Genomic DNA, 21,350 nt, shown 5'->3' on the forward strand with positions numbered 1-21,350 from the left:
CTGGAATCAAACAAAACTGTCCGCAGGGACCTGAGATACCCAGGACCAGAGTTATATACTTTCAAATAAAAACTTTAGAAAAAAAAACATAAAAAGCGCCTATTTATTTTTGTGTTTATTAGAGGCCTGACATCACATACAACCATGTTTAGCACTTTCAACAGTGTTTTATGTAATTTCAAAGGGTTTCCTGTAAAATTTCCTGTAAAAAAAAATACCAAACTTTTGTATGTAAACCTCTGCATGTGGGTATGGGAAGCTTTTGAAATTGGGTAGACCAAATCCAGGCGAAAATCCCCAAAATAGCTTCAGGGTGGAAGAAGTTAAGTCACAAATAACATTTCAAAATACAGAGACACATTGTGCAGATTGTCAAGAAAAACCCACAAATTAGCACAGAAAGGCATTATTTTCACAGAAATAACCGGCATGGACACTGCATGAAAAGAGCTGTATACGGACAAATACGGGATGGGAAATCTCTGCTAAACTTTAGGTTTGCCAGATTTTTGAGGCAGAGTGCTTGGAAAGGTAATACACCAAAGTAAACCCGTGAAACATCCAGAAACCTTACGTTTGTGGATGTATGTAGGAACTGGTGGAAGTTTCCAGGAATCCTTACAGCTGGTTGTGAGGAGCGGTGGGTGTGAGGTGTGAACGGCTTTTTATATGTTAATGACCCACAGGTAGAGGTGTCTTCTTTGTTTTCAGAGCTGAGTGGGGTGGGAGGTTAACCATGTCTCTTTAAGACAGCACATACAGTATTGTGGTACATAAAAACTGTGTTTTCTAAATATGTTTATTATTAATATAATTTAATTAGTCTATTTAAGAAACTAAGCATCATTCAAAATAACTAAAATTCAATGGACACAATTATCATTTTAATGTGTGAAAATTATGTCTCTGACTCAAGAGAAATGCAACAAATATTATTTCAGAATATATATTTCCAACACTTTGAAAACATGTCTCCAACTGCCCTAGGTCAGAATATTGTGAACGTATCTCTCAATGCTGCATACATCGTTTAAAAGAAGCCGTTCAAATGACATCATGTAACTCATTTTTGCTAGCTAGGATGTTGATAAATTAGTCAGTGAAATGTAAAGCTGCTTATTTTTGCTGATGTCTCATGATTTGAAGTTCACTGTTTCTATTGTTATTATAATTCTACCCTAACATTTCATTAAATCTTTTAAAATAGAAACAAAAATATCAATAGACAGGTCCATAATCTAAAAGACAGTCTTTCACATGTGGATGCAAAACATGTTGGGTGAAACAGACTGACAAACTCGGGTAAACATATCTGCAGATACCTGTCAGCTACTGTACTTCTAGTCCAGAGGTGCCCAAAGTTGGCCCACAAAAGACCTTAAATTTTTTTATGTTTCATGCATATTTGAAGGTGTATAAAATGCATCACAAAACCTAATGAACTCGGGTACTATAGGCTAAAAATGAAGAGGTTGCGGCAGTGGCACACAGAGAAAAGGATATTTAAAATTGATTGGCAAAACGATTTCTTTTTTCTACAAAAAGCCTTGGAAAATAAAACTGCATTAGTTATGCATAAACAGAGTAATGTTTGCTTATTTATTTTTAAAATATTAGAAAATTATAAATTAGGGGTTATCAGGGCAACTTTAATTTTAATATAACACAACAACATTTACTTTTGGCCCACGGCCCTCAGTCAGGTTTGGCCCTTGTAAGGAAAATGTTCGGGCACCAATGAATGTTCTAGTCTATCTGAGGAGGTAACTTTTAGCATATGATAATGCATGCTTGCACAAATTCAGACCACATATTATAATGTTTGTCTTCAATCAATCAATTTAAACAAAAGAGATGGGGACTTTATAATATAATAAGGGTCCATATATCACAGTGACAAAAGACATACATGTATTTTTACTTTAACATGAACTAATGCTGAGTTACAGCATATCCTAATCATAAACTATTGAAGAGTCATCATTAACTACGACATGTTTTTCATTGTTAGTTAATGCAGTCATTTACAATAAATTAATTTGAGTTCATGTTGTAGTTAAGTAAGTTCAGTAAGTTACATGTCTTAACTCAGCATTAGTTTATATTTACTAATATTTAAGTAAGAATTAATTTAGGTATACGCTCAATGTTTCCAATGATGAGCAGTTAATCCACTAAACCCAGAGATAATTCCTGAGGCATGTTTAAAGAGTTTTGTATTTCATCAAGAAGGTGCTGCTGATTCACAAAGATTTTATATTTAAGAAAATCTGAGCATCATTCCAAATAACTGTTAACATGTTTGTCAACTAAACATGTTTTGTAAACGTAATAAACTTTATAAAAATATTTTTTATTTTTTATTAATAATCAAGTATAAAGAACAATGCATAGTGTGAAAACGCGGATTATAAAAAGTATATTAAAGAAAAGGACTACATTTCCCAGAATGCACCTGCACCTACTCATCTGCCCCCACCCTTCAGGTGTGACTGCTCAACCTATGGGCTTGACGGGAAAATTCAAAATCGCGAACCGTTACTGCCTGGACTACTCCGTCTCTTATTTGTTTGTTTGCTCATCAACAGTAAGGTAAGTTTGATTTAATTCATTTGTCTGCATCGCGCTGATCGGTTGCCTATTTGTTCATATTATGTTATTAACTATGATTCGTTTTTGTCTTTATACTAGAACAGTTTGAATTTAAACCACAAACAGTAAAACATTAAGGTTATACGTGGTACACAGCGGTAAACATGAGGTTAAAAATACGCGAAGTAACATTCAAACCGGGCTGTTAAAAGAATCAATTCGATGTTTAAATTTTTAAAAACAAAACTTTAAAGAAGCCAAGATGAGACGTTATTTGCTTAAAACAAACAAAACAACAGTAACTCGTGTGTTTGAAATGTTAGCAGCTAGCAAGTGTCTCTCTGCTATTTTAAATGGTACTGACGATCTTTTGTTGTTTTAAAAGCTCATTCAGTTCTGGTAGATGCTGCTTATTTTTCAAGACTGTTTTAATAGCTTTATATTGATTTGTAACAAAGCCAGCTTCACTTTAAGAGAACCTAGATGCTAATTGTAAAGAAGCTTGGAGTCATAATATATTTAAACGTTATATGTTTGCTGTTCTTCATCTTTTTAAATATGAAGTCTATACATGTTTGTGTTTACAGAGGTCATGTACACTGTGGTCAACTTTGTGGACGATGAAGAGGTTTCTGGGTAAAGCTGATGTATGTTTAATCATTCAATGATTACATTAAATTAAAATCAAACATGTTAAATAGTAAACGGATGTATTGTGATATGTGATTTTAATTTTTAATTCTGTGTTTGCCAGAGAAATATAATGAAGTAACAGTGAAAGCTAAAACATCAGACTGATCCAGACACTGAAGAAATTGATGTCACTGCAATCTGGCCAAAATGATGTAAGTTTAATAATTAAATTATTAAATTAAAGAGGTTAAATCGTAAATAGATGTGTTATGATGTATGTGATTCTATTTATTTATTCTGTGTTTGATAGACAACTATATTGAAGTAGCCTACTGTAATGAAGCTGCAGAACAACACAGAGACTCTGAGGACATCAACACAGAAAATTAAGTAAGAAGATTTATGAAGTATTATGAAGTTCTTTGATCATATATTGTTGTATCTTTGTACAGTTTAATGCAGTGGTTCTTAACCTTATTCCTGGAGGCCCACTGCTCTGCACATTTTGTATGTCTCCCTTATTTAACACACCTGATTCAAATCATCAGCTCATTAGAAGGGATCTCCATGAACTGAACTACGTCTGTCAGATAAAAGAGATATACAAAACATGCAGGGCAGTGGGCCTCCAGGAATAACGTTAAGAACCACTGGTTTAATGTTAACTTTCTAAAATGTACAACTTTAATTCTATGTCATTTGATTTGTCGTGTGTATGTGTATTAGTATTATGCCAAATACTTATATGTACTTTTATATTTCCAAAGGGCTCCAAAGAGATGTCTGTCCAGATGAGGGTGCATCAACGTTACCTTTGCTGACAAGTATATGCTTTACAATGTAAAACCTAACAGTTAACTTAACTCAAACCATTTAAGGAAATCGGTTGCCTTAACCCATTAAGTTTAAAAAAAAAACATACATTTGAGTACTGTGAACTTAAGTCTTGTGCAATAATGCACTTATATTTAGTTAGTGTGAACTTAAATATAAGTGCATAACTGCATGTGACTCAATTTGTTTAAGTTCACAGTACTCAAATCTATGTGTTTTAAAACTTAAATGGTTTAATGCAACCGGTTTTCTTAAATGGTTTGAGTTTAGTTAACTTTTAGGTTTTACAGTGAGAAATTCTTGAATAATTCCAAGACAGAGCTCTGAAATTGTATCTACACTGCAAAAAATCAGTTTCTAACTTAGGATTTTTATCTTGTTTTTAGTAGAAAAACTAAAAATTCTTAAATCAAGATGTATTTTCTTGATGAGCAAAATTACCTAAGAAAATGTCTAGTTGAGAAAATTGTGCTTGAATTAAGTTTTTAAGAAAAAAGAAAACTTAAGATTTTTTCAGATATTTTAGCTTGTTTTAAGCACAAATTCACTTAAATTGTGTGCATTTATTTATTTTGTCTAAAACTAGACTTATTTTCTTAGGTCATTTTGTTCATCAAGAAAAAGCATTTTATTTAAATAATATTTCTACTGAAAACGAGACAAAAATACTATGTAAGAAAGTCATTATTTTGCAGTGTAGGACTGATTTCTTGAACAACAACTATATTGATCTTGCTTTATTTTATTTAGATATTTACTACATTACAGTGGCAGCTGGTGACTTCTTTTTTTGTGAGCACTCGATGCAAAGTTTGTCACAACATGTATATAGCCAGTCATTTGTGTGGTTCAAAATATGTGTTCTGCGTGTATGTGCATCACGTGTTTTGACTAAACCCGTGATGCACATGGTTTACATGAAGCAACAAACACATTTTAAAAACACAAGCAACACACATGACACTCCGAACACTTATTTTGAATTTGCACCCCTCGGATGAGCAGTCACGAGCCGCCACTGCTACATTACATTGTACTGCTTTGAATTTAATTTTTATTGTTGCTTTTATTTTGTTTTATTTTACTCTAATATTGCTTTCTCTGTCTGTATATTTATGAGTTTAAATATATTGTTTATGTATGCAACTTTTAATATTTGTGTATAATATTATTTTGTTATTGTGACAATTGTGAATTGTTCAGTTTTTTTTATTAAATAAACATTTCAAACTCAATTCAAGTTTTTTATTTTACATAAGGGTTTTGGGGTGTATATGAATATAAATATGAATATATATATATATATATATATATATATATAGTGGGGGGGGTTGTAGTCTATCTGCATAGCAGGCAAATAACCAATCAAGTCACTAAGCTATGAGGCCTTGGGTTGGGCTTAATACAAAGTGTAACCAATCAAATGATCTCAACTGGAAAGTTTCAAAGTTGTGTCCCAATAGTTGTCAGAGTTTTGGGAGGGGGTTTTAAAAGCAACCAATCAGTGTTGAGATTAAACACCAATGGAGACACTAGAATTGTGCAAAGGTGTGAAATCCCAGTACCTCTGCAGGTGTGAAAATGTCCCCTGACAAAATCTTCAATGGGATTATTTGCCATGGCAACAAATGGCTGCATGTACCACAGGAATATCCCATCAGCAAGATACATCCGAATTGGTATCATTACGGGAGTTTCCTAACTTGGTGGAATTAGAAGTTTACCCTCAGTGGAACTAGTAGATACATCCGAAAATCAGTGGTGTTTACAGGAGTTTCCTAGTACGGATACACCTCTTTTCATGCAGTGGGAACTACAGAGAAACTGCCAGGCATTACACATTTTCATATACATTTCTACATATGCATCAAGTCATTTTTTAAAACACTGTTACTTGGATGACACTTTTCCATCAACGGCAAAGTAAAATTTTCTGAGTGAATTCAAGTGTGTTGTCAGTCGCCTGGGATAGCTGAGGTGTAGTGCATGATCAGTCCAAACATTACCAGAAAGGCATCAGTAAATCTGTAGAGGTTGACCACAATCTCGCTTTCAATGATGACTTTAAGTAGGGCAATTGCAACATCTAAAAGCTCTGGTTCATCAGATGTGTCCTGCAAAATAAAACAGATATTAAAGCAAAAACTGGTTACACATGGCAAATAGTAAGGGTAAATTGTTTTTAACACGCACCGGCCCGGCGGCGGTCCCTAGGGGGCGTTTTTACGTGTTTTTGTATTTTGTTTAACATCAAATATTCAATCAACAATCATAAACTTTGCATTATTTGAAAGTTTAAACACTCAAAATTCATGTTCTGAGCTTATTTTTGCAATCAATACACTGGTGTGGAAAGGGTTAAATGAAATGCAGACGGAACGCATATAAAAATGGGTGTGGGTACTCACATATCTTGCCATATGGTTCTGATCATTTCTGACAATTCCCAAAAACTTCAACGTACATTAAAACGTAAGGGTCCACTCTTCAAAAAGCATCCCACGTTTTAATCCAAAACAACAAAAAATAGTGATAAATCCAGCAATATCCTCCTTTGTTTACATCCGCGCGTCCGCTAAGTATGATCGATCATGTTTATTTTCTATCAAATATCGAGTTTTATCAGTGAAATCCATCTCTTCCTGCTTCGTTAGACTGTTCCGATAAATATCCCGCCATATTTTTCTGTTTTGTTCAATCAGATAAGGTTTGACAACTCAAAATGTCACGGGAACACCGATTTGCCCAGAGAGATGTCCTTCAGCTCACCATAGGCTTTTGACTGGATTACGCCAAAACAAAGCCAGCCAATGCTTAGCCAGCAAAGTTTTGATGGGCAGGGGTAGTAACCAATCATGAAACGATTACAAGGATTCAACTTACGTCAGTAAAGTGTACTTCTGCGCAAATCTACAGAAGCGCATGGAGAGAAATGCCCACGCCCCCTCCGTGCGCGTTTGTTTGTTTGGGTAGCATAGCAGCCGGCTAGGCTCTCCGGAGCCGCTGAGATACCTCTCAAAGGTTAGATATAACATCTCCATTGTGGATTGTCGACTGCAGAAGACTTGTTTGTGTTGAGAGTGTTTTGGAGAAGTTGATAAAGAGCATGATCGCGGAGCAAAAATACAAGACTGGATATAAACAAACCGCGTCGTCGACGAGAGATGGACCTGACTATGAGCTCAGCTGCGCTCGCTTGGATAAAGTAAGTGGATTCTTTTGTTCATTATTTATTTTATGTTACATTTCTTGTGTCTTGTTAGCTGTTTTGATTATAAAGTAACATTGGAGATGACTAAAATACGAGTTTTACATGGTTTCATTTTCTATGACATGTAAATGAATCATTTTTATAGCTATATGATTTAAATGCACAGAATATACAAACTAAAAACTAGAAAATAAGATATGTGGTGGAAAATATGAGTATTACCAGCTGAGAAATATAGGTTATTTGGCAAACATAAGACATTTGTAATTATAAATATATTCAAGTAATGTGTGTGTGTGTGTGTGTGTGTGTGTGTGTGTGTGTGTGTGTGTGTGTGTGTGTGTGTGTGTGTGTGTGTGTGTGTATGTATTATGTTCATGTATATTACATCATAGTTTCTCATACAAGTAGTTGTATGTCTCTAACTTTTTACTCAAACTAAAATCCTCTCTTGCTTTGTGTGTGTGTTGTGTTGTGATGTGATGTAACAGGTCTTCAGCTGACACAGAGGGGGACTGGAATCTGGAGTGCATTCATGAGCGACCACATTCAAAATAACAAGTATTTTGTTATAATGTGCAAATGTTTTTTTCTGAAATAGTTTTTTCTATGTGCTTTGGTGGGCAGAGAAGTTCTGAATTGATATACATCATGTAATATGTAGTCCTGACTCATTTTCTTTTTATAATCATGTCATTTTGTTATCATGTGTATATTTGGAGTTTCCAAGTGCACTTTTTCTGAAAGGACGCCTGGACTTTTTTGAAATAAAAGCTCACAGAAACAACATTTTTTGGAGTATCATTCTCAAATTTGAATCACAGCATGGTCAGACATTCAGTTTACCTATATGGTGTCCCCAGGTGTCTCAGATGACCATTTCATACCTTTTTTGCTAAGTGAATGTTATTTAAAGAAAAACGGAAGTCATTTAATGTATATTTTACCTTGTTTTACTCTGTTTCTTTACTACTCTGAGTTGTTATGACTATTAGGCAACAATATGTCAAGTGTCTAGTTTCAAACAAGACCAGAATTATGAATATAGACCATAGGGTTTAAGAGCTGCAGACGTTTTAGTTTGGAGTTGTCGTTTTTCAGAAAATGCTCAAAAATAGAAGTGCTGGCTAACAGGTTAAATCATTTTTGACAAATATTAAATTATTTACAGCAGGTTTAGTGCAAAAATAAAGGCATAAAGCTAGTCATGACATCTTTAACAAACAATGAGTATGTTTACATGCACAGAATAAGCGGATAACTATTAAAAATTTGCTTATTATAGAAAACTGTTTTCATGCGTTTACATGCAAATCAATAAGCCGGCAATGTAGTCAACTGCGTTTACATGGGACTTGGAGAATTATAAGTTTTCTCGCAGGCAGTGACGTCACCACCTATAGTACACAATAGTCGATCAAAAAGTCAACGACATATCTGTCTTAAGCTGTACTGTTGTATCTCTCCTCGTGTCTGCAGAACCTGTAAATGTAACATGAGCTTTTATTTTCACAGTTTCTCTGCCCACTGCTTTAGTCAAGCGGAGACTTTTATGCGTTACCTTGCGCTTACTTCCGCGTGTGACGTTTATCTTTCATACGCAGATACATGCGCACATGGACAAAACCGTGAGAAAGCGGGTTAAGGTGTTTACATGCCACGCGAAGTCGGCGTAATGAGCAAAAAACTACCTGTGCCGATCGGTTTTTGCCTACGCTGTTTATGGGCTTTCCCCGATTAAAGAAAACCGCTTTACACGTTTACATGACCCCACGTGTTATCAGTTTATTAAGCATAATCGGCGTAAGACTGTGCATGTAAACGCACTCATTATTGCTGCAAAACAACAGACAGAAAGTGATTTTAAAAGATTTGTGAACAAACAACACATAAGGATTCATGATTTTAAATTTTTTGGGGGTTGTCAGTGTGTATTAGTACATGTAAAAGATATGCAAAAGGTATAAACCCCAAAGTACGCAAGTTATCCTCTCCAACTTAAATCTTTTTTCTTGACTACTATAAACACATGAATTGTAGGCAACGGTTTACTTCCATGGCCTGTTGACGTGAACACAACGTTCATTATTATAATCCCGCCTGTTTCTGTCTCACAGGCTGTAAAGAATTTTTTAAAGATTTAAAGAATTTACTACTGACTTAACCATGACTCAGTCACGAGTTTTGTGCAGTGCAGAATAGCGCTTGTTTGTTACACAGAACGTAACAGATTGGTAAGGTAAGGATATTAAAACGTTAAATCCACGTCTGCATTTGTGATCGTAGAAGCAACAAACAACCAGCGCTACTCTGCACTGCTCAAACTTGTGTTTGAATTAGGGCTGCACGATTACAGGACAAATGATGATCATGATTATTTTGCTCAAACTTTTGATCACAATTAATTTTCACGATTAATTTTTTTGTGAAGAAGAAGAACTTTTATTCACTTCAGTGTTTTTTACACTTTAAAGCCATGTGTATATACACATATACACTGTATATATAAAATACAACAAGAAGATAAAATACTAAAAGTTACTTTGCTGAGGCTTCTGACAATGTTTTTTTAGAACTTTTTTGTAAAAATAAAACTGTGCCTCTTTTCAAATGGTAATAACAAAATCCAATTAAAATAAAACTGGAATACAAAAACATTTTTAGAGTAAAACATTTTTGTTAGCCTATTGTATGCCTTTATACTTACAGTCACTAAGAACACCTTAACAAAGTACTTAAACTTTATAGTGGCATGTATTTGCTTGAAACTATCCGTCTTTCTCAATGTATTTCTTTAGGTACATTCAACAGCAAATAAAGCCTATTTTTTACTGGCCTATGATATGCCTACTTGTTTATGCATACATGTTAGAGATTTTGGGCTAAAAACTCAAGCCTGTCAACATGATCTGGCTTTAGGGAAGACCGCAAGCAAGTAACTACATTTCCGCATATACTAAAAGCCCTCTCTGAAGGTGAGCTTGTGGCTGGTATGCACAAGTATTTCTTTGCCACTTTTGACAGCCTTGGGTAGATCTTTTCATGTTCTTTCAACCATTTTAGTGGGTCCCCCTCACTATCCAGGTTGGATGACTGTAAGTACGACTGCAGCTCACAGGCTACACTGGGCTCTAGGTTGTTAGGTGGCAAGGCTTGTTCAGTAGTTTTAAAGTAGCTTCCCAAAGTCATCTTTTTCTTTGGAGCACATCCAGCTTCAGCATTCTCATCAGTGTTTTCTTGTGGTGCAGCTGGGGATGTCACCTAAACACAAAAAAAGACAATTACAACTAATTTTAAGCAGTATTAAATTACTAGATAAATCTCAGTGCAGCTCTTTTTAATTACCATCATTGCCACAGTCTGCATCTCAGCTTTTTCGACTGGCTTGTGTTTGTGCTTTGTTGTCTTCAGTGGTGTAGCTCATCTTAAAACGTGGTTCCACAGTACATGCCATGTCCAACAGTGCCTGGATCTGTGGGTCGCTGTATTTTTCATTTAGGTACTCCAGGATTTTAGACTTTTTTGCCCTTGACAGGTCAGTATCATCATCCATAACTTTCAAGATTGACGAGTTAAAAAGATGAAGAACTGGCTTAACAAATGACACGCTGACGTACGTCTCGCCAGACAGTGCATCTGTAAAATTAACTAGAGGCTGCAGGGATTTGTTGATTGCCTCTAGCACATCCATGTCTTGCCATGTTGGGATAAGATGCCGAGACTTCTTGTCAGAAGACAGAACATGTGCAATGGCCTTTTGCTGCTCTATGACTCGCTCTATCATGGCTTGACGTGATCCCCACCTCGTCGGACACTCTGCTTTCAAGGAATGCTCGGGGCTCCTTTTGTGCTGCTATTAACCCCCTCTTACGCTTCCAGCTGTAGGAGAAGGCGCTCACCAACTTTTTGCAGATGCCCACAGCCCGGTCAATTCTTGGATCCTTCATGGCATTCTCTAGAAAAAAACACCACCACTTCAGAAAAAACATTATCAAGCCCCAGCATAAGAAGACTTTGTTTTTTGTGAAACTTTTAATCAGAAATAAATCTTTGGTTTTTTGATAATTATGTATAGCTACATTATACATAAACCATTAATTATTACTATTAGTAAAACTATTAGTAAACACTGACTTATTCTAAATTCCACTGGGTACACATACATTCAGATGTAATAGCATTTTACCAGTCAAATGTAGCTGTTTTCTTTAGCTTTTAATTAACTGTAATTTTATGAATGTTGTATGACAAAGTGTCACTGTAATATCATAAAAATACTAAATGCATGCATTTAAAAAAATAGTATTTACTAATTTAATACATTACTAAAATTAATAATTGAAATTAATGGAAACTAAGATAAGTAATTATAAATGCTTTACAAGTACTTTTCATTGTTAACTATTGTTAACAAATAACCCTTATTGTACAGTGTTAACAGTTTAACTTTATAAGGAAAAACTCAACTTACCGATGGCTAAATGCAGTCTGTGACCAAAGCTGTAGTCTTGTCCAGTTATTCATAGATGCTGCCCTAATCATATTAGCTGCGTTGTCAGTTGTAATGCATACAAGTCTTTCCTCCAGTAAACCCCATGCAGAGATCGCTTCTTTTAAGCCCGTTGCAATAGACTCCGACGTATGGTCTTGTGGGAAAAACCAAGTTTGCAAAACCTTGCTTTTCATCTCAAACTCTGTGTCAATGAAATGGACAGAAAAGCTTAAATACGGTTCTGTACTTCTACTTGACCACAACTCGGTTGTTGCAGCAAAATATTCAAGGCTGCGAATTTCTCTTTCTATTTCCAGTCGGCATTTCGCATACAGCGAGGGCAGCGCAACTTTGGAAAAATGGTTGCGTGAGGGAATGTTGTATCTTTTGTCAAGTGTGGCAAGCATTTTTGTAAAACCCTTGCTGTTCACAGTGTTTATTGGACACATATCCTTGGCTATATAATACGCGATTGCCTCAGTTATTTCCCTGTGTCTTTGCGAGCAAGTCGAATATGGTGTTGCGTTTAACAAAGTCCCCGTTATTGTTGTCTGTGTCGTGGATGGTCGGGGATTTTTGGTGTTTGTGGCTTGTGTCTTCAGCTTTTGAAACTCTTGATATTGCAACTTTATGGTGGCTTTTAAGATGGTTAAAGAGGTTTGTTGTGTTACCTTGGGACGTTTGGACGGAACAGGAGCACAGTTTGCACAAGACTCGTACCTGATCCACATCACTTTCTTCGAAACCGAAATAATTCCAAACAAAAGAGTATGACCCCTTTTTTGGAACTAACACACATACTCCTGCACTTTGCTCTTGATGCTCTGCCATTGTCAAGGTGGAAAACTGCAAATTTCGTGATGCCAACGATAACAAACACAGACCGCGCTTACAATTTAGACGCTGTCACGTCAGACTTCACGTCAGACGCTCTCCGTCATCCACGCCGTATACTCCGCCCATAACAACAAACACGTTGCTTGATTTTAGACCTTTTTTTCTGCTTGGTCTTTACACATGAAAACCGCGGCGATTATCATAAATTAATCGGGTGGCGCACATATCGTTATCATGATAAAAATATGATTAATCGTGCAGCCCTAGTTTGAATCATGGTTTAGTCAGTAGTAAATTCTTTAAATATGAAACCATAAGCGGGCGGGATTATGATAATGACCACTTCAACAGGCTGAGGAAGTAAACTGTTGCCTACAATTCAGTACAACCTGATTTTGCGGAGTTCGACGTGTCCCAGGGTAAACAAGGGATGTGCTTTGAAAAAAACCTTTCAACCAATCAGCATGTTCTGAGGGCAGAAAAAATATGATTGGTTCACAAAAATGACCAATCAAAGTGCTCGTTACTGGTTTAAGCCCTCAACGTAGCCTTCAAGGCAGCTTCTGCAGTGAAGCAGTTTGAGCTCACCGTTGGTCAGGTGAGTAGGGCAGATATGGTAAGATAGGAATGAGACTGTTTTTGAATTCAGCTCGAAATGTTTCGAGCATTTAAGTGACGTGTTTCTGCGTTTACACGTGCCCGTGGCACGACTTTCTTTTTTCGTGCCTGTTTCACGTATTAGATACTCATTTTTTTTTCATTTTTTCAAACCATTGTTGCTTGGGATTGGGGTTAGATTTGTGGTTTTCATTAGATTTTTAAACTGTTTTCGTGTGAGGATAAGGGTGGGTTTGGGTTAGAATGTCATTTAAACATTTGTTTGTACATTTATCTGTCAGAAATTTAAACTGTTTTTGCTTGGGGTTGGGGTTAGAGTTGGGTTAGGGTGAGGATGTCATTTTATGTAACAGAAAGTTACATAACCCCAATCCCAAGCAACAATGGTAAGAAAATAGGAAAAACAATTGAATAACCAATATGTGAAACTGGCACGAAAAAGAAAGTCGATAGCGCTTTGACGCAGCTGTTTGTGACTTTGATTGTAAAGTGGCCCGGCATCCAAGCGTGGGGCGGAACTCTCGCTTTTAACCAAAACTGAAGCGGTCTCATGTACAGCATTCCCAACGGTATGAGTGTGGATGCTGCTGCCATAAGACACAGCATTTGAAGACGTCAGGCGGCAGGGCTTGGACGGGTGGTTCAGTTTCAATCTACAACCGCTGGCTGAAGACAGGCAGAGGTGGGAAGCAACAGACTCTTCGAGCGGCGGCAGCAGCTTGGAATAATAATAATAATAATACCTTACATTTATATAGCGCTTTTCTCAGTACTCAAAGCGCTTTACATCCACCTGGATGATGCGACAACAGCCATATTGCGCCAGAACGCTCACCACACACCAGCTTATTAGTGGAGAGGAGACTGAGTGATATAGCCAATTAATATGAGGGATGATTAGTAGGCCAATGGGCAAGTTTGGCCAGGATGCCGGGGCACACCCCTAGTCTTTTTCGAAGGACATCCTGGGATTTTTAATGACCACAGAGAGTCAGGACCTCGGTTTAACGTCTCATCCGAAAGACGGTGCTTTTTTGACAGTATAGTGTCCCCATCACTATACTGGGGTGTTAGGACCCACACAGACCACAGGGTGAGCACTCCCTGCTGGTCTCACTAACACCTCTACCAGCAGCAACCTGGTTTTCCCAGGTGGTCTCCCATCCAAGTACTGACCAGGCTCAGCCCTGCAACCGCTTGCAACCGCTGCATAGCCATGTTCATCAGCGCCGTCCACCACCAAAAGGATCTGGGATATGGTGCTCTGTGCCAAGATTTTGTGAGCTCCTGGTGTACCTCCGGAAAGAACGGTGCTTGCCGTTGGTGAGCTGGTTGACGGCGCCCAGGTTGCAGAAACCATTCATCAAGCCTGCTGAGCGCAGGCTCCGACGGCGGCGACCACTGAAGACCGAGCTCCGCAGTAGCTTTCGTAAGGATGCGGACGAGCTTCGAGTCATGAAGAGGGTCTGACTTGCTGGGTTCCTCCAACTCTTCAGAGGTTGACATCATCTCTACCGTGTCACCAGACCCAAAGGAAACAATGCCGCTAGCACTCGGCAGGGGTTGTTGCTCCTTTTGGACAAACGTGACGGGTTGACGGCGAGGAGATAGAGCATGCGGGGAATGAGTCGGTGTGAACTCGGTCTCTAGGACTAGCCATAAGCCTTGTCTGTGCAACCGGGGCAAACAGTTCTACCGCAGTTTTACTTCCAAGCCAAAAAGTGCCTGTCTTAAGTGTAAAGTACAAGAGAGTTTTCAGTAAATTATTTTATAAGTGATGCACACATTATACTGTTAAAAACAAATATGTATATACTTAGTTACAGTGCGTGGAATGGTGCGCTGTGATTTGTTGAGTGGATTTATTGCATTCTGTAGAGTAGTAGGAGTGGCATGTATCGCGTTTTAAGAAAAAAAAAAGAGAAAACATGCCAGAATAACACGGTGGATATTGGATACATATATCTACATACATATACATCACACACGCACACACACACGCACACACACACGCACACACACACGCACACACACACACACACACACACACACACACACACACACATATATACATATATACATATACATACATATTGTGAAGTAGTGAGATCCCTCACGTCCTTCACCGCTGCAAGCGACAGCACTGGCACACATACGCACACACACACACATCCACACACACACACACACACACATACCCTTACTTACCCGTAGATGCCGCTCTTGGAGTTGCGGGTGCACACGCATTCCCAGTAGTGTTCAGTTTTCATCCAACATTCATACTTCCCCTCTGTTGTTTATACTGGATAAATCACACATACCCTTCGTCTATTTGTCTTGTTTTATTGTGAATTATTGTATTGTTTGTTGGTGTAATCGGGTTGCTGGCAGCTAGACGGGCGAACTCGAGCCATGGGAAGGCGATCGCTTATGACGTCATCAGTCAGCGCCGCGCTGGCACAGTGAGCCAGAACCCGGTGAAACCATTTGTGTTTTTGTGTAGGGGTGCCCAGAAATTGAGATTTGGAAGAGAGAACAATAATTGTTATGTTATTATTGTTTTGATCATTATTTATGATCAGGGGTTTGTTTTGTTGTTATGTTATTATTATGTTGGTATTATGTTATTATTAAGTGATCTAAAAGTGGAAGATGAAGGAAATGTAATACCTACCTGGGCTATAATGAGGTAGCCCGAAAAAGGGGCGGAGTCTGGCCTTTATAAGCTGCAGCCAGACTCCAGTACAGGGCTTGTTTACCAAGTCGAGCGAGCGTGCTACTGCGGTGCCGTGAGCAAAACCTACCTGTATATAGTGGATACTGAGAGTGACTGTAAATATATTTGTACAGTGAATAGCGTTTTTACCTAAGTTTATTTTGTTTATTATTTTTGTCATCATTGTTTTGGTACTTTGGGTTATTCTTTTTGAGTCACTGTATATATATACCTCACTGCTGGAATACTTTGGTGCACGTATAAATAAACACCACCTTACTCTGAAGAGTACTTACGGGTTGAGCCATCATTTACCATCATTTTTTTGAATCATTACACGTCCGATATATCACATTTGGTGTCAGAAGTGGGATGGCTACCCATAAGAAAGCACCAAAGGGAAAGAGGCCGGGTCTGCGTTCACACGCAAGAACGGAGGCTAAGGAGGACAAAGCTTGGGACAGCATGACGTCAGGGGGAGAAGAGGCCTCAGAGGGGTCAATAGCTGAGCTCCCTGGAGCGCCTAGCAAACCCAGCGAGTCCCGCGGCCCTTTCACAGCAAGCCTGGCGGGTCTGATGAGGGAATTCCTCGACGCACAGCAAGCCAGGGAGGAAAGGTATGTGTCAGAGCTACAGGGGCTTCGAGAGAGCATCCAGCATACAGTCATAACAGCCCTATCCCCGAGTGATGGTGGGAGTTTGCGGATGGATCTACCGACCCCTGGATTTCGGAGAGTATCCGCAAATGCAACCAGACCACACCCACAGCCAAGCTCGCCTATACGCAGAACGGAGACACCGGTGCCTGCCCTACAGCCAGGGGACGACATCGAGAGCTATCTGCGGCGATTTGAGCGACTGGCCCGAACATGGCAGTGGCCTAGAGAGGAGTGGAGTTGTCGGCTGGTGCCATTACTGACAGGTCAGGCACTTGAGGCTTACCTCGCTATGGATGAGGACCTCGCGGATGACTATGATCACCTGAAGGATGCATTGCTGGAAAAATTCAACATCTCAGCAGAAACGTATCGGCAACGGTTCCGGGCAACAACGGTACCAGAGGGTGAGTCTCCAGCAGAAACCTATCATCGTCTGCGGAATCTTTACAACCGATGGGTACGCCCAGATCTGCATACGCCAGAGGAAGTCGGTGAGCTGATCATCTTGGAGCAGCTGCTTCGAGTACTTCCTTATGACAGCCGTACCTGGTTGAAGGAACACGAAAGTTGGCGCAGCAGTACATGAATGCCCATCACTCTGGCCCACGCACCCAACCAGCTAAAGGTAAAGCACGTTTCTCATACTCTGATAAGCTGCAGACTGAACCTAAGACTGTAACATCACTTGAACCTAAGACTGTAACATCACAAAAACTGATTTGCTTCTCATGTCAGCAGCCGGGGCACAAAGCTGCGGTGTGCCCGGCACGTAAATCAAAGCTAACAGGGTTTTGTTATGCTCCCAGAGAGGAGAACACTGAAATAGACACTGATATGAGTCAAAATAACAACATGCTTTTGGACATTACAGTAAATGGACATTCATTGAAAGCAATGCTGGACACTGGTAGTGCACTTTCATTGATTAAATCATGCCATGTTTCAAATGTTGACTATGCTAATACCACTGATGTACAATGTGTTCATGGGGATGTAAAGAGGTATCCCAAAGCAGAAGTATTAGTGGGGGTACAAGAGCAAATGTATCTGATGAATGTAGCAGTAGTTACAACCTTACCAGCAGACATGATTTTGGGGAGAGACCTCCCAATTTTAAGTGAAATGGTTGTTGATCAGGGAAACCGGGACACTGATGATATGATTGTGAATGCTATGCCACCAGTTGGTTCATTTTCTGTATTAACCAGGGCCCAAGCTAAGGCAGGTCTGCAACCACTGCCAGACTTGGATGGTAGTCTGTTGCAGGGTGGGACCAAAGGCCCAAGAAAAACACGTCGGCAGCGACGAATGTTGAAATGTCTGGGTACCCCAGTCCCCAAACCTAATACCGAGGGACTTAATGTTACTGATTGGCAGGTTCCAGAAAACATAGCTAAGCTACAAAGGGAAGATGTGACCTTAAAATCACTGTTTGCAAAAGCTGAAGGGCAACAAAAGCCTAGTGTGGGTGAAGATGAATGTGTCATTCATGATGATATTTTGTATGTTCAAACTAATGATGTTTTACGTCTGGTGTTACCATTGTGTTGTAGACCTCTTGTCTTACAGCTTGCACATACCATTCCATGGGCAGGACATCTGGCACAGCAAAAGACATACACTCGCATTAGTTCACGCTTTTACTGGCCTACCATGTACACTGATGTTCAAACATATTGCACTACATGTTCCATTTGCCAAAAGACCAGTGCTGGGCATCAGCGGGGTAAAGCCCCCTTACACCCATTACCTATCATAACCACCCCTTTCCGCCGCATTGCCATGGACATTGTGGGACCACTGGAGAAAAGCAGTGCAGGACATAGGTACATTCTGGTCATCTGTGACTATGCCACACGTTACCCCGAAGCCTTCCCACTCCGCACCATCACCACACCAAAAATTATACATTCTCTCACCCAGCTGTTTTCCAGGGTAGGCATCCCAGACGAGATCCTCACGGACCAAGGGACGAATTTCACCTCTAGCCTGATGAAACAGCTACATCGGCAGTTGGGCATCACGGCGATAAGGACCAGTCCCTATCACCCACAGACAGATGGACTGGTGGAACGCTTTAACCAGACGATGAAGAACATGTTACGGAAGTTCGTAGCAGACACAGGTCGTGACTGGGATAAGTGGCTACCCTTTGTTCTATTTGCTTACAGGGAAGTACCTCAAGCTTCAACTGGCTTTTCACCATTCGAACTACTGTATGGCTGGCAAGTTCAAGGACCACTGGACATCCTAAAAAAAGCCTGGACAAAGTCTACAGCTGATTCGGAAGAGAGAAGCATTGTGCGGTTCATCCTGGAGATGAGGGATCGGCTAGAAAAGTATGGAGAACAAGCCAGAGAGAATCTTCAGGAAGCACAAGCAGCCCAGAAACGGTGGTATGACCAGCAGCCCAGGATGCGTCAGTTCCAACCTGGACAAAAGGTGTTGCTGTTGTTACCGACTTCGACGAACAAGCTTCTCGCCAAGTGGCAAGGACCATACACCATTGTGAGGAAGATGGGGCCTGTAACATATGAGGTACTTCACCCTGACAAAAGACGATCACACCAGACCTACCATGTGAATCTCCTAAAAGAGTGGAAGGAGGTAAAACCCCCAGTTACATCACTGATGGTAAGAAGTGTGAAAGAAGAGGAGGAGGAAGCTGTACCAGACATGAGGCCACAGCGAGACCCGGCAGTGGTAACTTTAAACCATTTGGAAGGACCAATGCAGACTGAATTACAAGATCTTCTGGACAAGTTCCCGTCATTGTTTCAAGCAAGGCCTGGACGAACGGAGCTTGTGCAGCACACCATCCACCTCACGAACACTACACCATCCAGACAACGACCTTATCGGATTCCAGAAAGGCTGCTAAACCCCTTAAAGAAAGAAGTCGAAATGATGAAGGAGTTAGGTGTCATTGAAGCATCGACAAGTGAGTGGAGCAGCCCACTGGTCATTGTGCCAAAGAAGGATGGATCATTGCGTGTCTGTGTCGACTTCCGTAAGGTAAATGCTCAGTCAAAGTTTGATGCCTACCCTATGCCCAGGATTGACGATCTGTTGGAACAGATAGGACAGGCACGCTACATCACCACACTGGACCTGTGTAAGGGGTACTGGCAGGTGCCCCTTGATCCAAGTTCCAGACCCATTACTGCCTTCCGAACACCTACTGGACTGTACCATTTCACAGTCCTCCCCTTTGGCCTGCATGGGGCGCTAGCCACTTTTCAACGTCTGATGGACCGAGTTCTCCAGGGCTGTGAAGCATGGGCGGCTGCCTACTTGGACGACGTGGTCATCTACAGCCACAGCTGGACGGAGCACCTGGACCATCTGAGACAGACCCTGGAGAAAATCCACGCAGCGGGGCTGTCCTTAAACGTCACTAAGTGCAAGTGGGCAAGGCGGGAGACCAACTATTTAGGGTATCATCTGGGCAATGGTGAACTGCGACCACAGGTATGCAAGGTAGAAGCAATACGGCGTAGTCCTAGGCCTAGGACGAAGAAGGAGGTTCGATCCTTTCTTGGGCTCGTGGGCTGGTACCGCCGATTCATCCCAGACTTTGCTACTCTGGCAGCACCATTAACGGACTTACTTACAAAAGCAGGGAAGAACCCGGTGGAGTGGATCGAGGCCTGCGATGGGGCATTCAGTGCCTTGAAAGAGAAGATGTGCTCTGAGCTGGTGTTGCAGAGCCCTAATTTTAATCAGCGATTTCTAGTGCAGGTGGATGCATCGGACAAGGGAATTGGTGCGGTATTGGCCCAAGGGCCTACTGGAGCAGAGAAACCTGTGGTTTACCTGAGCAGGAAGCTGCTGCCTAGAGAAACCAGGTACTCCACCATTGAGAAGGAGTGTCTCGCCATAAAGTGGGCACTGGAAAGCCTACATTACTACCTCCTGGGCCGGGAATTCGATATGGAGACAGACCATTGGGCACTCACCTGGATCCACACCATGAAAGACCACAATGCATGGATTACCCGATGGTACCTAGCCCTCCAACCATACACCTTCCAAATCCGACATTGCCCTGGAAGGAGAAACCTTGTGGCCGACTACCTGTCTAGGTTCTCAGACAGTACGCGGCCTGGAGAGGGGGGAAATAATGTGAAGTAGTGAGATCCCTCACGTCCTTCACCGCTGCAAGCGACAGCACTGGCACACATAGGCACACACATCCACACACACACACACACACATACCCTTACTTACCCGTAGATGCCGCTCTTGGAGTTGCGGGTGCACACGCATTCCCAGTAGTGTTCAGTTTTCATCCAACATTCATACTTCCCCTCTGTTGTTTATACTGGATAAATCACACATACCCTTCATCTATTTGTCTTGTTTTATTGTGAATTATTGTATTGTTTGTTGGTGTAATCGGGTTGCTGGCAGCTAGACGGGCGAACTCGAGCCATGGGAAGGCGATCGCTTATGACGTCATCAGTCAGCGCCGCGCCGGCGCAGTGAGCCAGAACCCGGTGAAACCATTTGTGTTTTTGTGTAGGGGTGCCCAGAAATTGAGATTTGGAAGAGAGAACAATAATTGTTATGTTATTATTGTTTTGATCATTATTTATGATCAGGGGTTTGTTTTGTTGTTATGTTGTTATTATTATGTTGGTATTATGTTATTATTAAGTGATCTAAAAGTGGAAGATGAAGGAAATGTAATACCTACCTGGGCTATAATGAGGTAGCCCGAAAAAGGGGCGGAGTCTGGCCTTTATAAGCTGCAGC

The 21,350-nt window shown here is 40.3% G+C and overlaps 1 protein-coding gene and 1 long non-coding RNA gene across 6 annotated transcripts in view; both read left to right on the forward strand.

Moving 5' to 3' along the window:
• Positions 1-21,350, forward strand: part of LOC135734533 (transient receptor potential cation channel subfamily M member 4-like) — a 564,782-nt gene that overhangs the window by 144,525 nt on the left and 398,907 nt on the right. The gene's annotated exons all lie outside the window — the stretch shown is intronic.
• Positions 387-4,379, forward strand: LOC135734535 (uncharacterized). The gene is made up of 5 exons (XR_010527394.2): positions 387-2,592; positions 3,180-3,239; positions 3,347-3,437; positions 3,536-3,615; positions 3,993-4,379. It is a non-coding gene; the product is annotated as an uncharacterized lncRNA (long non-coding RNA).

Source organism: Paramisgurnus dabryanus, chromosome 1 (genome assembly GCF_030506205.2).
Source record: "Paramisgurnus dabryanus chromosome 1, PD_genome_1.1, whole genome shotgun sequence".
Classification (NCBI taxonomy): Eukaryota; Metazoa; Chordata; class Actinopteri; order Cypriniformes; family Cobitidae; genus Paramisgurnus; species Paramisgurnus dabryanus.